The 13,528-nt window shown below is 39.9% G+C and overlaps 1 protein-coding gene across 1 annotated transcript in view; it reads left to right on the top strand.

The window, feature by feature from the left end:
- Positions 1-3,063: 3,063 nt before the first annotated feature.
- Positions 3,064-13,528, top strand: part of edar (ectodysplasin A receptor) — a 32,575-nt gene continuing 22,110 nt past the window's right edge. Inside the window, exon 1 of the mRNA XM_022740955.1 lies at positions 3,064-3,074. The gene's annotated coding sequence lies outside the window, so the exon portion shown is untranslated. The remainder of the gene's footprint in view (positions 3,075-13,528) is intronic.

Raw genomic sequence — 13,528 nt, 5'->3', positions numbered from 1 at the left:
ATATGATATTGTTGTGATGCATATGACCTTTGTTTGTTTTTTTTTATAAACATTTTTGTTTGTTCAGTGGGAAGAACTTAACATGAACTGGTTCTATGTAACATTGGATCAGAAAAAATTGTACATACAGTATGTACAAATATAAACCTGGGATTCAGGGAAGAGTTTATATGCACTGCGGTTTAAATCTACATTTTTCCATGGAAGATAATTTGGTAAATAAATATCAGTTGAAAAATATCAGCTACTGCATTTGTTTACTGCTTTGGTTTCATCCTTGAAAAGTGCATAACTGTTGCACCATATTTTCAACTTCTCCCTCCAGGGTTCAAGACTCCTTGGAGCACATAAAAAGCATGAAGAAGTTTGTTTTTAATGATTTTGCTGGAAATTGAATTTACCCTGACTTCATTATATCAAGCTGCAAATTAGGCCTCCACTGACTGCTGTCTTCTCTGAGCTACAGTACTTTGATATGGTGTGTTTGTGTATGTGTGTGTGTGTGTGTGTGTGTGTGTGGGGGGGGGGGGGGCTATGACAGGGTAGCCAGTCTATGACAGCTGCTCTGCACTGAATGCATGGTGACCTTAAGACTTTATAGAGACTCAATATATTCTGCCAATGATTAATTTTATTCATGGAGCAAGTACTCATAACTCTAAACCCTATTTTTTTAAGACCATTTAATAATAGTGCAGCCATAAAATAAAGTGAAAGTAAAACAGGAAGGTAGCACACAGAGATAACATATTGGTTAGATTTGAAAAAATAACATTAAATTATATATTATGTTATATTATGTCATATTTAGCCTTGAACAAAAAATATGTAAGTGAATGTGCATGTCGAGATGTTTCAATACGGCTTATGGGCTTCAAAACAACGCTTAATAGATGATTCATCAAGCTAAAAATCTTCAAAATAACATTTTTGGTAGCATCTTTCCATCCTAAATGTTATTTTTCATATCTCATGTTTTGTTTTTCATATACAGTATATTGTTTGTTTCTTTGCTGTATGCTATTTAAACTACATGTTCCTTTATGTTGTAATACCTGATCTTGTTTAATCTTTTTTCATCACATTATGCCTCATGTATTTCAGTTCATATTACTATATTGTCTCATATATCATATTTCATATTATCTCGACATATACTATCTCGTTACTTCTCATTCCACCTAATGCAGAGTCAGGTGCATGTGTTCTTATCTTACACCACCCAGTAAATACAGGTTTTGCTTAATATGTGTTTTTGTCCGGTGTGTGACAGAGCAGCCATCATTCTCTCAGCAGAGCTCATCGCTCTTCTTGTTATCCTCTCTTTATCCTCTCTTCTCATCTAATCTCTTCTCCTCTCATCCTCCTTTTCAGTCAGGAAGCCCCTGGATCGACATCAATGAGCCTATGAAAGGATGAGGGAGACAGAGAGAGAAGAAAGAAAAAAGAGAAGAGGATGGAGAAAGACAGACGGAAAGAGAGAGACAGACTGACAGAGGGACAGAGAAAGTTAAAGAAAAAAGAGAGAGTGACCAAAAAAGAGAGCGACATAGGTAAGGAGAAGGAGAGAAAGAGGGGCTGAGGGAAAGACAGAGACAGAGACAGAGAGGGAGAGTAAGTAATTACAGGACTCCCAGTGTTTTCAAAGCCCCTCTTTTATGTCCCCCTTCCTGTGGCTGAGAAAAGGAGAAGCAGCGGAAAGGAAGAGGAGGAGGAGGAGGAGAAGGAGGAGGAAGACTAAAGTCCAGCTTTAGTCCCACTCAGACAACAGGCACCAGTCATCAACATCACACACACACAAACACACTCAAAGTAATTTATAGCTTCTGTTTCAAAAGAAAGAAGAAGCATGTGTGTGTGTCTGTGTGTGTGTGTGTGTGTGTGTGTGTGTGTGTGTGTTTGTGTGTGTGCATCTGATAGCACCAGTGAAAGAAACGACATTAGCAGTTGTATTCAGTGGTGAAAAGTAACTAAGTACATGTACGGAAGCACTGTACATGACTAAGTTAATTTTTTAATGTACTTTAAGTATTTCAATGATTCCACAACCTTATTCCTCTAGTCCACCACATTTCAGAGACAAATAGGCCTATTATAACTTTTACTCCTCTACATTTATCTGACACAGATTCTGCATAGAAACATACCCATAAAGTGTGCCTTTGTACAGATTAAATTGCTCAACAGTACATCCACCTTGACAATCATAACAAGATTAAAATGCTTCATACAGGTTGATACATCAGTAATAAAAACATTTTTTAACATTTTATAACTCTGCAAAATTGACTTTCCATACTTGAAATAGATTTAGGTGATAATATTTGTACTACTAGGTACTTAAGTGACATTTTCAGTGCAGGACTTTAATTTAGTGCAAGACCTAAACACTCCTTCCATCAGTGGTAGTATTTGCAGTACTTGTAATAGCATAGTCGTCGAATATCAGTTGGAGCTTTCATAATATAAGTGTGTAGATGTCTTAGAAATGCGATCTTTATGTGTTTAAATAGCTTTTGTGTGTTAACCAAACTGATACATAGGCTACTGCCTTATTTGTCTGTAATATGGCTAATAAAATGTAATGTAGCATATCTTAATGTGAAGGTCCAGGCTATTGTCAATACCTGTATTAATGATTTGCGTTAGTCACATGTGTCATTTTTATGAAAATCAATGGAGGTTTACCTTTATGCACTGCCACCACCTCCTCGCGGACACTAGATGGCGGAGTTGAGTCGTAGCCTGCAGCGTGGCAACTTCTCCCCGCCGAGCAGTCAGTCTACCTGGAGCATGCTAATGCGCGTCTGATTCAGGGCGGAGAAAACTTCTCACTTTTTTCCTCATCAAGGAGGAGCCTGCGCACACACCGACATGTACCAAAGTGGAGGCTGAGACACAACTTGAGCAGTGCGGAGTAAAAACTCGTAAGACAGCCAGTAACCTCGGCGATGCTTCTCCAACACCACACCAGAGACTGATCGCCGATCACGTAGGACTGACCGCCCGCCAGCTGATCCCGCAGTGCAGCAGCGGAGAAACCAGACCAGTGTGCCCCCCTCTCTGAGCTCCAGGTAAGACGTGTGAGCAGCTCCACTCTCAGGAATGCAAGGACGGATTGCTGCAAGACTTCGGGGAAATTCCTGAGCAACACTTATTATGCCAAACAAACATGTACCTTTACTGTAATTTTTTACCATAAGTATGAATTGTTATGCATTTTTTTGCTCTGGGAAATGTAGGCTTTAGAAGAGAGGAAACAGCTGCTGATGCAAAAGTTGTATCTACCATAGTTTATGAGTAGGCCTACTGTTTTGAGTAAAAAAAAATGCAAAAGTGACCCCAAACTCAGGTTTCCTAGATTTAGATGACATCTCATTTATCTGAGAGGATGATTCCGACAAGCCAAACTATACACATCCCAGGCTGTATATGCAGATGTATTTGTTGTCAAGTGCATGAGACTGGATTATTCGCATGAATGTCATCTAGACTTCATTAAATATTTCTATTTGTGAGTGCGGTATGTATATGAAACAAGCATGTCCTCAGATACATTCTGGACTATGTGACAGGTACTGTGCGTGTTGCAGCAAAGTTTGTAGCTGAAGGTGGAAGACAAATGAGATTGTTTCTAATTTCTCACATCACTAGCTTTGTAGTTTAGGCCTCAGTTGCTCTGTGACAGGGGTATGATTTTGAATTGCAAGCATGCAGACCTAAACGCTGGCTTTATGCTCTTATGACTTTGGTCAGTGTGGATTTTATTAGAGATGTAGGCAGTAGACAGGGGATTTGAGTTGTTAATTTCTCAATAGTGGCTTCTTTCAATGCTTTTCATGTGTCATATCAGCCTTATCATATGTCAGGAAGGCTGTCTATGACATTTTATTTATGACTGTGGGTGTTTGAGCAAGTGTGCATTTGTGACCTTGCACACTTTTCTCCTCTGTCTGCATAATTGTTTTCTTGGTGCCGCCTGACTGTCCCGGGCCCCGGGGCCCCCGGGGGAAGTCCTGCCCGCAGACAGGCAGCTCGGCCCGGCCGGGGACATGCCGGGTCCTGCCGAGCCTCTGAAGTCTGCTGGCTTGCTTTGAACTATAGCTGCTGGAGGTGGAAATCAATCCGTCTCTATCCCCCCTCCCTCTCTTTTTCTCTCTCTCCCTCTTTCTGTCTCTCTATCTGTGTCTCTCTCTCCCCCTGCAGCCCCCAGTGCAGCCCGTCTCCGCTGCCATTGAATCTTTCATGTTCACAGGTAGAAAGGCAAAGGAGACGGAGAGAAGAAACAGGGGAGGGAGTGTAACTCATCTTCAAAAGACGACGTTAATATGGTTTCTAAGGATTAAAGGGATCAAGGCAGAAAAACTAACAAAGCCAGTGCCTGTAGTCGTGATCATCCCATACTACACTGAAGTGAATAGATAATTTGTTTACTTACTCGCCTCTGTGTTGCTTTATGCTGTTTGGTATTGGAATTCACACAATAACTCTATTTATTCTGGAGTGATATCATGTGTTTTTTTCTTGTGAAAGTTATTGCTGAGATTTATGTTAGATGTCACAGCTGATTCCAATCCACACGGCCGATCCATTTCCCCCTGTGGAGATATTTATAGAGCTCAGGAGGCCTGTTAGGGCTGAAGGTTTCATAATGCTTCACACATCTAAGGTGAAATTCTACTAAACACATCTTTCAGAGTTTACTTATGGAAGTGAAGTTATTTCAGCTCATTAGGTTACTACATGTTATTTATGGCACAACAGTTTGGTGCAGGCTTTTATCCAGACTGCCTTACCAGAACCAGGACCACGTGCAAGAGCTACAGTAGTCCTGTACATAATGTCTAATGTAGGCTATAGGATTGCAATAATTATCAACATGGATGTAAGACCGGTAGATTTACAGGGATGCTCTAGTTATCTAAAAGAATATAAACTGAGGGAAGCTAAAACATAAGCGTCATCTTCATCCCTGCAGGAATATTGATATTTTATTACATTTGGAAAAAGTACAAAAAGAGTACACTTAAATACTTCCACCTAGACTTAGCCTAAAGTCGTACAAAATTGGCATTAGTATTTTGGATAGAAAAATACAAAAAGTGCTTTATTAAAAGTAAATTCTGAAGTGGCAGTTTTGTGAAATAAAAGATGTACTGTGCAAGTATGCGTAAAACAGACTTAGACATTTAGTATTAATACTGAATTCATACTCAAGTATTATGTCAGTAAGTCTGATGGATTGCTTAAGAACTAAGGTATGCCATACAGTGAATTTCAGAGGCTTTATTTACCTTTGTCACAGGGATTTAATCCTTACAACTATTCTGAAATGGACAAAAATAATTAACTGATGAAATAACAGCTATGAGTTGAAACCACAGTATTTGTTCTTTATCATTGTGCTGAGCATCTGCATACGCCCAACACTGATACTATCTAGCTCGAACCAAATGCATAATTCTTTCTTAATAAGGAAAGAAAAGGCTTTTCCTTCAGTAGACCCTATGTTCTTAGTCAGTTACCGTCACAGTCACACTCACCAGGACAGGACAAGGTAGCGGCCTCAGACAGGGCAGTGAATCTTCAGCGCTCCCTCAGGGGCTTCCAGGAGGTCCCTGGCAAAATGAGAGGTAGCTGCATTTCATTATATTTTAATTTACGTGCAATAATCCTAGGAAAGCAACATAAAAGGAATAAGCTTTTCTAATCATAGGTTTCACTCTCACCACTATTATTTCCCCATGCACCGCGCAGACAGTTCAACAAACCAATACTAAATCAACAGTTGAAAACTCTCCCTGTAGGGCCCCTGGGAGCAAGTTTAATCAGATTGGGGTTTGTGGTCTAATTTGTGTCTACTTAAGAGTCCTGCATATGGGGAACCTACTTCAGTTAGTCATCAATTTCTTCTATACGTAGTCTGCCGAGGGAGATCTGGCATTTAATGTCTTACAATGTGGAAAAGCAAAAATGGAAAAGAGTGAGGTTTTAAAAATCATACTTTATATCATACACACAAACACATTAGAGTTTGTGTCCTAAGATGAAAGTAAAACAGATTGCACACCATGGCAGGTTTAATCCCCAGCTGTTGCATCTCTGGCTTGGTTGGTGAGACAGTTGGCAGGTGGGAAGGCAGCGAGGGATCATGTTGTTGGTCGGGGCACCTGTGCAGATGTGTGTAGGATCTGATGTGATCTGTATTACGCCCTCCTCGTGCTGCTCACGGAGGCAGGTACAATACATGTCACCAAAAGCAGGCATGAGCACCTCTGTTGGTTTGCAAGTTTGAACCCTCTAAATAAGCTCTTAAATTCTTAACTATTTACTTTTTGAATGGATTGATGAGGATTTGCGCTTTGAAGATTCCCCCGGCATCACAACGACGTCTATCCATCATGACTAGCTGCTGCTCAGACAAAGAGAATTATCCCCCTGCGAGGAGCACCCAGAGGTCCCTCAGATTTGTGTTAGAAGGAAATCTCCACAGAGGGGGGGGACACACACAGACACACAGACACACAGACACATACACACACACATTATATTATTGTAATGCTGGCAACTGAAAATATGAACAATGCTGATACCATGCTAATTGATTTTACTCAAAACCTATGTATTAAGAATAACTTTCTTTGAGTAAGGTCATATCATAGATGTGGCTAAATTCATGTCTGCCAGTCACAATAAATGACTCATGGTGGTTCCTAAAAGGCTTGTCGAATGCTGATTTGCAGTGTTTTTGCATACTTTGCAGCACTGTGTTGTCTAGAAACAAGAAAATCCTCTAACTAGGGAAACATCATTAAAGACACACTCTCAAAATACATAGTTATGTTAATATATGGAAATTTTTTGTGGAAAGAACTGATTTGTTCTGCAATCACTTTGTTATAGGTGCTAGTTAGAGGGATGCAATAGGACATCCAGATGAATTCCAGGTTGCAGATTAGGCTTCCCACCTACAGCCGCTGCAAAATAAACAGAGACAGACACAGAGACAGGGAGAGAGATATTCTGCCCCAGCAGAGCTAAAGAGGGGAACAAGGGATCAGGGAGAGGAGATGATGAAAGACAGATCACCGGCAGGCAGAGAATCAAAGAGCCTACTGACTGACTGGAGCTGGGATAGGTGTGTGTGTGTGTGTGTGTGTGTGTGTACGTGTATGTGTGTGTGACTTCTTTTCATGTGCCCTAAGAGTTTGTTTTTCCTGCACACCGAGTGGGAAGCTGACAGTAAGTCTGTAATTAAAGCAATCAAAAGATGAAGAGAGATGAAGAAACATCACACACATGCGCACGCACACACACACACACACACACACACACACACACACACACACACACACACACACACACACACACGCTGCTTAAAAAACCTGTAGATTATTTAAGGAGTTCAGAATTTACATGAAGTTTTTCTAGTTATTATTTTCTATTATTGGCATAAATGTAAGTGCATCACAGTCGTCCTACTGCAGATGATATTTGAGACGTGTACTCTTTGTGATTACCAGTTACAGAAGTATCCTAGTCTGTTTTGTCTGTGGAAATTCAAGTTGCTGCAAAGCGTGTTTTGACACTCCTGTGAAAATACAGTTCACACTGATAAACCGTGAAGCTGCATTTGGATGGGACTGGAGTAAATGGATATTTAGTTAGGAGACGAGGGCCAGCTGTTGTCTGAGGACTGTGTCTGTCTCCAAAGTTGGAAATCACTTTAATCATGGGTTTATTTTCACATCAAACTTAGTCGGTAATCATGTTGGAAATTAGACGTATTTATTTCTGGCTCATTTGGTTCCTGATAAATGAGCCTTGATGGCAAGTTTATTCAGTGAGTGTGACTTCCTTTAGCACTGATAAAGAGTCATAAACCTAGAAAAGTAAGGAGACCGGGAATGAAGACTGTCAGCAGTGCATCGTCAGTGTGCCTGTATCGCCGAAATTTGATAATTAAGATTGATGTACATTACTACGGCATATAGTGTTGTCTCACTAGTGGTTTGATTCAGCTGAAGGTGAAAGCAGTTGGTCTAATTTGACTGACAGCTCTGCCGCCACCACCCTTTTAGTTACTCTCCAGCTGCCTCCAAATCATAGAAAGGAGATAAAAATGCCAGCAGCACATTCCTCCCTCATAATTCACTTCAGGAAAAAAAAAAAAGACAGTAGGGCCGCTTATGATTACTTAAAAGTGGATTGACAGTGAAATGGCCAAATTCTTGAACACGCACTTAAAAGTATCATTGAAAGCCACCGCACAATGTTCGGTTCACTTGAACTCACGATGCAATATTATGCCTTTTAAGGCGAAAGTAAAATAATTAGAGGCACAGGTAGATGATTATGGCCACTGTACAGTTAATGACATGGTATTACACTGAATGAAATTGTTTGATTCATAGGCTATTGTAAGAAGAGTTTCTCTCCTTATAATATTCTCATAATTCATAATTCACAATTACAGTGTCAGTATTCTCTTTCTTCATCTAGAACCTGCGTGAGTGGAAAATCTGACATGAAAAAGAAGTAAACAGAAACAGAGGCGTAGTCCTGCAGCGTAAAGATATATTGAGTCTTATTATAGTGAGTTGTTTAGCAGAGCTGGTGGAGGTTTAAAATGACAGACAACAGATAGTTGATAGAGGGGCAATACACAGTGTAAGTGCTGAGTTTTCTGCCTTATGTTCTACATACAAACCAACGAGGATAACATTTAATTACCTGTGAGAATTCAGATCATTAATATTAATGTTCATAATATCCCAGTGAACATTTATTCTATTTCATTTGTGGTGCTTTTTGCTAATAATTTACATTTGCGACTATTACAGATTGTTTGGTTTAATATAGTGTGAAGTCAAATACACTCTGTATTGTCATGTGTGGACCCAATGAGGAGGGAAATTGTTAGAAAACATACACTGTGCTTTAGTTGAAATGGAATTGTGTAATAGTTGGATTTGTTTAAACAAACATCATGTGAAATAATGCTAACGTCATTGTTAGCATTATAACCCTAACCCTAACCTATATGTCTGCTTCTGTCAAGGGCCTCCAAGATGCTTGAAAACACCAGGGTTTGAGGTGTTGACTCGCCGCTGCTCTAGCGCCAACACACCACACTCACCACCTCACCACACACACACACACACACACACACACACACACACACACACACACACACACACACACACACACACACACATAGACCTGCAGGATTTGAGGCAGCCAGACTGGCTAACATGTGTTTGAGATCTTGCTTGGATTTGGCAGGTTGAGTCCTCATCTGTAAAGAGATAAAATAATTGGCTTCTTAAAGGACACAGCTCCTCAAGTCAGCATTGATTAACTTTGGAACTTGTTTAAGGCCTGGAAGCAGAGGGCTTATGTGTTTCAGTGTGTTTATGGAAGGGTCAGGGGTGATGTCTTAGCTATTTATAACGGGCATCAGATTGTATGTTTGATGGTAAGTTGACTTGTTTTATTACATATTTCAGGTAAAATTGATCAGTACTACACTGATTATCAATGTGAAGACCTTTACATAAACTAATTCTAATGCAGAAAACATAGTTTTAGTATATGCTAGAATATGTCAGTTGTGATCAGGATGACCAAGATACTAACAACCATAATTCTTATAACACCATAACTCTGCTCTAAAGCCTTGTAATTGTAGTTATTATGGTTTACAATTATGAAAGCTATAAAATATTGGTTAAAAAGATCAACTATTCGCAGCGTCAGTCAAACAGTATCAGTATTAACGTGCAATTCTATTGGTATAATAAGTTAGTTTGATGTTAGTTAGATGTTGTTTATGGATCATTTAAAATACCAGATGAGGTGACAAGAGAGGAAGTTGCTCAAAAGAAAAAAAAAAGTAAGAAAAGAAAGGGAAAGATTTCAATGGAAAACAGATTTTCCTTTCAGAAATACCACAACCAGGATGACAGAAACCCCTGGCTGCTGATTTAATTGTCATCAGAAATTAAGTGCTATGGAAGAGCCCACAAACCATCCTCTAACATTCTTCATCTTCTCCATTGGTTTGATTCTTGGCCGGGTTCCCTGGCCACTGATTGGCCCATTATTTAATCGGGCAGGAAGTCATTATCAACCGGTGTAATGAATATTCTTTATGGGGTTAAACACTGATGGTGAAAAGTTATTTTCCACACACTCCATTTGTAACAGCACTGAATGACATGAAGGTGGAAAGACATAGAGGGCTAAAGAAAAAGAGATATACTATATTTCCCAGTGAAATTAATGAATGGAACTAAATCAGTGAGGCAGGGAGGAAGATGTAGACATCAAGAAAGGGCAAAGTGTAACATTGTTAACACTACTGTATCCATTATACGGTCCAGTAAAACTAAACAACATAAGTGCCAAAGTTGGTAATGATTGAGTGCCCTTAGTGAACTGAACTGGCCCAAGTTTGTCCCTCTCATATATTATTATATTATTATATTATTATTTTTTAAAATGGGATTTCACACCTCAATAAGAAGGTAAATGTGGTTCATTCACTTAATGACCACTTAGAAAATATATATCAAAGAGCCAGAGGTTTGTATTTATACCAAGCATTAGTTCACATTCATAAGAATAACCTATATGTTGTTGGACTATACTATATACTATATGTACTGTAAATACGGTCATTTAGAAACTGTGGCTGGATCTACATTAAATGCGCAGTTGTTGGGTTCATCCCTCATTAGTAGTCCCTTTTGCTCGGTTGTGCGTTCCATTGAACTCTTGCATGTTGCTGTACTAGCGTCTGCTGCTGGTTGGTTGTGGTTGTTGTCCTTCACATGGAGGGGAGGGCGGTGTTGGGGATATTGGGAATCTCCCAGATATGACACTGCAGCCCTCCTCCACCAGATTTAGCAATGACAAAGCCTGCAGTACATCGGTAAATGGGCATTGCACTCTGAGGTCGAAGGGGGTAAAACCGGCTAACCACATACTGATCATTCAGTAAAAAATCAACTTAGTATCAAAAGCCAAAGCATGTTTGTCAGCGTGATTCTCATTCCCCATATGTGACTGTTATTTTCAAGTAATGACTAATGAAGAACATTTCCCATAAGAAACAACTAATCAACTAAAATGTTCTAAGCTGAGCTGACTTGTGGCAGTCTTAGTTTTCAGTGTTCAATGCAACACTAATAAAAATGAACACACTGTGTGCTTGTACAGTGAGGTCTAAAACATTACCACAAAGAATACCAACACATGGATGAATAACAAGAGATTGAGTGGCAGTTATGGGAGGAAAACTGCGCCGACTGCCAAAAAATGAGGAAGAGTGTAAAGAATTAACAGGAGGGAGGCAGTCACTGTCTACTTAATGTATGCATGTTTGTTTTAGCTGATCTATGGGAATTTCCATATGGCAACCCCTCCCTTCACCTAAAGACTTAAGCTAAGTCTGTCACATTTGGCTGTCATATTTAGCTGCAGTCCATATCAGTACTGACTTAATTCTTCTTTGAAGTTCTCTCTCTGGATTCTTAATGATATTAAGGCATTATACTTGTCACTGTAGGCCAAGGAGGTCTGACGAAAGACGTCCTCTTTTCTTGTTGATTTGCCTTGTATGAATTCTTGAGGTCAGTGGGTTTGTTATTGTGCCTTTTTTTTAATGCAGCAGGGTAAATTGTCTTCCCATTGCTATGTGGAATTTCATATTGGATTTCCTTTGCTGACAAAAAGAGCAATCAAATGCAGCCAAATGAGAAACAGAGATGAAGAGAGAGCTAATGAAGGGAGGGAGGGAAGGAGGGAGGGAGGGAGGCTGCAAAAATGTTGAAATGTTGGTTTTCCTCAGCAACACCACTGCTTTAAATTTACACATTCATACTGGGAGTTGTCCAATATGACCGCTGTGTCCTACTGGTGCAAGTAAGAACTGCATTGACTCTACCTGGTAATGACACAGCTAAAGACAGAAGGGTTATTTATCAGAGATTATGTGGTCGTTAGAAGATTAATATCCTCGAGGGGCAAAAGACTCGGCTGACTTTCATCTCAGACCTGCCCTGACAGAGAGAGTGAGGGTTGGATAGACAGAGAGAGAGGGCTGAAAGAGGTAGAACAGTGTCAGAAGAGTCTTCAAACACACCAGTGTAGGAGTGTGTGTGTGTTTGTGTGTGTGTGTCTGTGTGTGTGTCTGTGTGTGTGTGTCTGTGCATCACTTTAACCCCATAATGAGTAGCCTTGAGGGGGTCCACATCCATTTGGCAGTTCTTCATTTCCTGATTTGAAAAAAGAAAGCACTATTTGCGCTTTTATCTTTTCAGCAGCAACAAACAGCCCCCCCCGACACACACACACACACACACACACACACACACACACACACACACACAAACACACACACACACATATCCTGTATATATATGCACAAATGAATTCACACACACTGGTTTTGGTCTTACCACAAGGACTTGCGCAATTAAGCCTGTTTCGCCCTCACAAGCCGATTGTACGTCTTTATAGGCTATATATGTATATGTTAATGTGCATTTGTGTGCGTGTGTGTGTGTGTGTGTGTGTGTGTGTGTGTGTGTGTGTGTGTGTGTGTGTAGGCTGTAATTAAGCAAGATCTAACCCTGAGGGTTGGGGAATTAGCCCTGACTGAAGATCAGAGGATTTTTCACTCATGTCTGCGACATGGAAGAGTGAAATCAGAGGTTTGGAGCCAGACAGACAGATTCTGACCTCAGATAGCAGATAATGGCGGCTTCTTCCTCTCTCTCTCAAACACACATACAAACACACTTTGATGCTACCGACAGCTTCAGGTGGATTTAAAGTTCATCTCTTAAAGTGTTAAGTTGAACTGCTTTTGCGGAAGTTCACATCAATCAAAACAACAGCATGCTTTTAGTGTCACTGAGTTTGGTTATGGTTATGTTTGGAAGCTGAAACTACTTGGTAAAGGCCAGGGAGTGACTGCCTCATGGTTCAGGAAAACCATCGAACTCTGGTGTTACAAAAAGGTTAAAAACCTCCACGGCCGTACTTTTTGCTCTGCTGCAAGAACATCATGCTACAAAACATAAAAGATAGATCATCAACTACAATGTCATTTTCTTAGAAAGGACAGTTTGACTTCCAATGGATGCACCTGGGTTCAACATGGCAGTTATTGATTGATTAGACCTCATGCATACCTAAAAAGGGTATCTAAATGATTCCATATTCTTAGTGGTGGTTATATACTCAGGATTCAAACCAGGATTGGGGATTTTTAGTTTTCCACTGACAGAATTATTATGTTATTGTAGATTGTTGAGAAGAAAATCACTGGACAATTAATGTGTAAATAAAAAAATCATTAACTGTAGTTACTTGTAGTATTGAATGACAAATGCACTTTGTTACCCTATAAGTTAAAAAGCTCTCTGTTGGATATTCTGCCGCATGAGTTTGAATATAATGGCCCCTTGTATTTAATTCAGGACTGTTTGTGTGAGTGGATGTGATGCAGGTGTGTTAT

The sequence above is a fragment of the Seriola dumerili genome, unplaced genomic scaffold (assembly GCF_002260705.1).
Source record: "Seriola dumerili isolate Sdu_G_001 unplaced genomic scaffold, Sdu_1.0 BDQW01000052.1, whole genome shotgun sequence".
In the NCBI taxonomy this organism is placed as follows: domain Eukaryota; kingdom Metazoa; phylum Chordata; class Actinopteri; order Carangiformes; family Carangidae; genus Seriola; species Seriola dumerili.
Note: the sequence above shows the minus strand (reverse complement) of the source record. Positions and strands in the feature narration are given on the sequence as shown.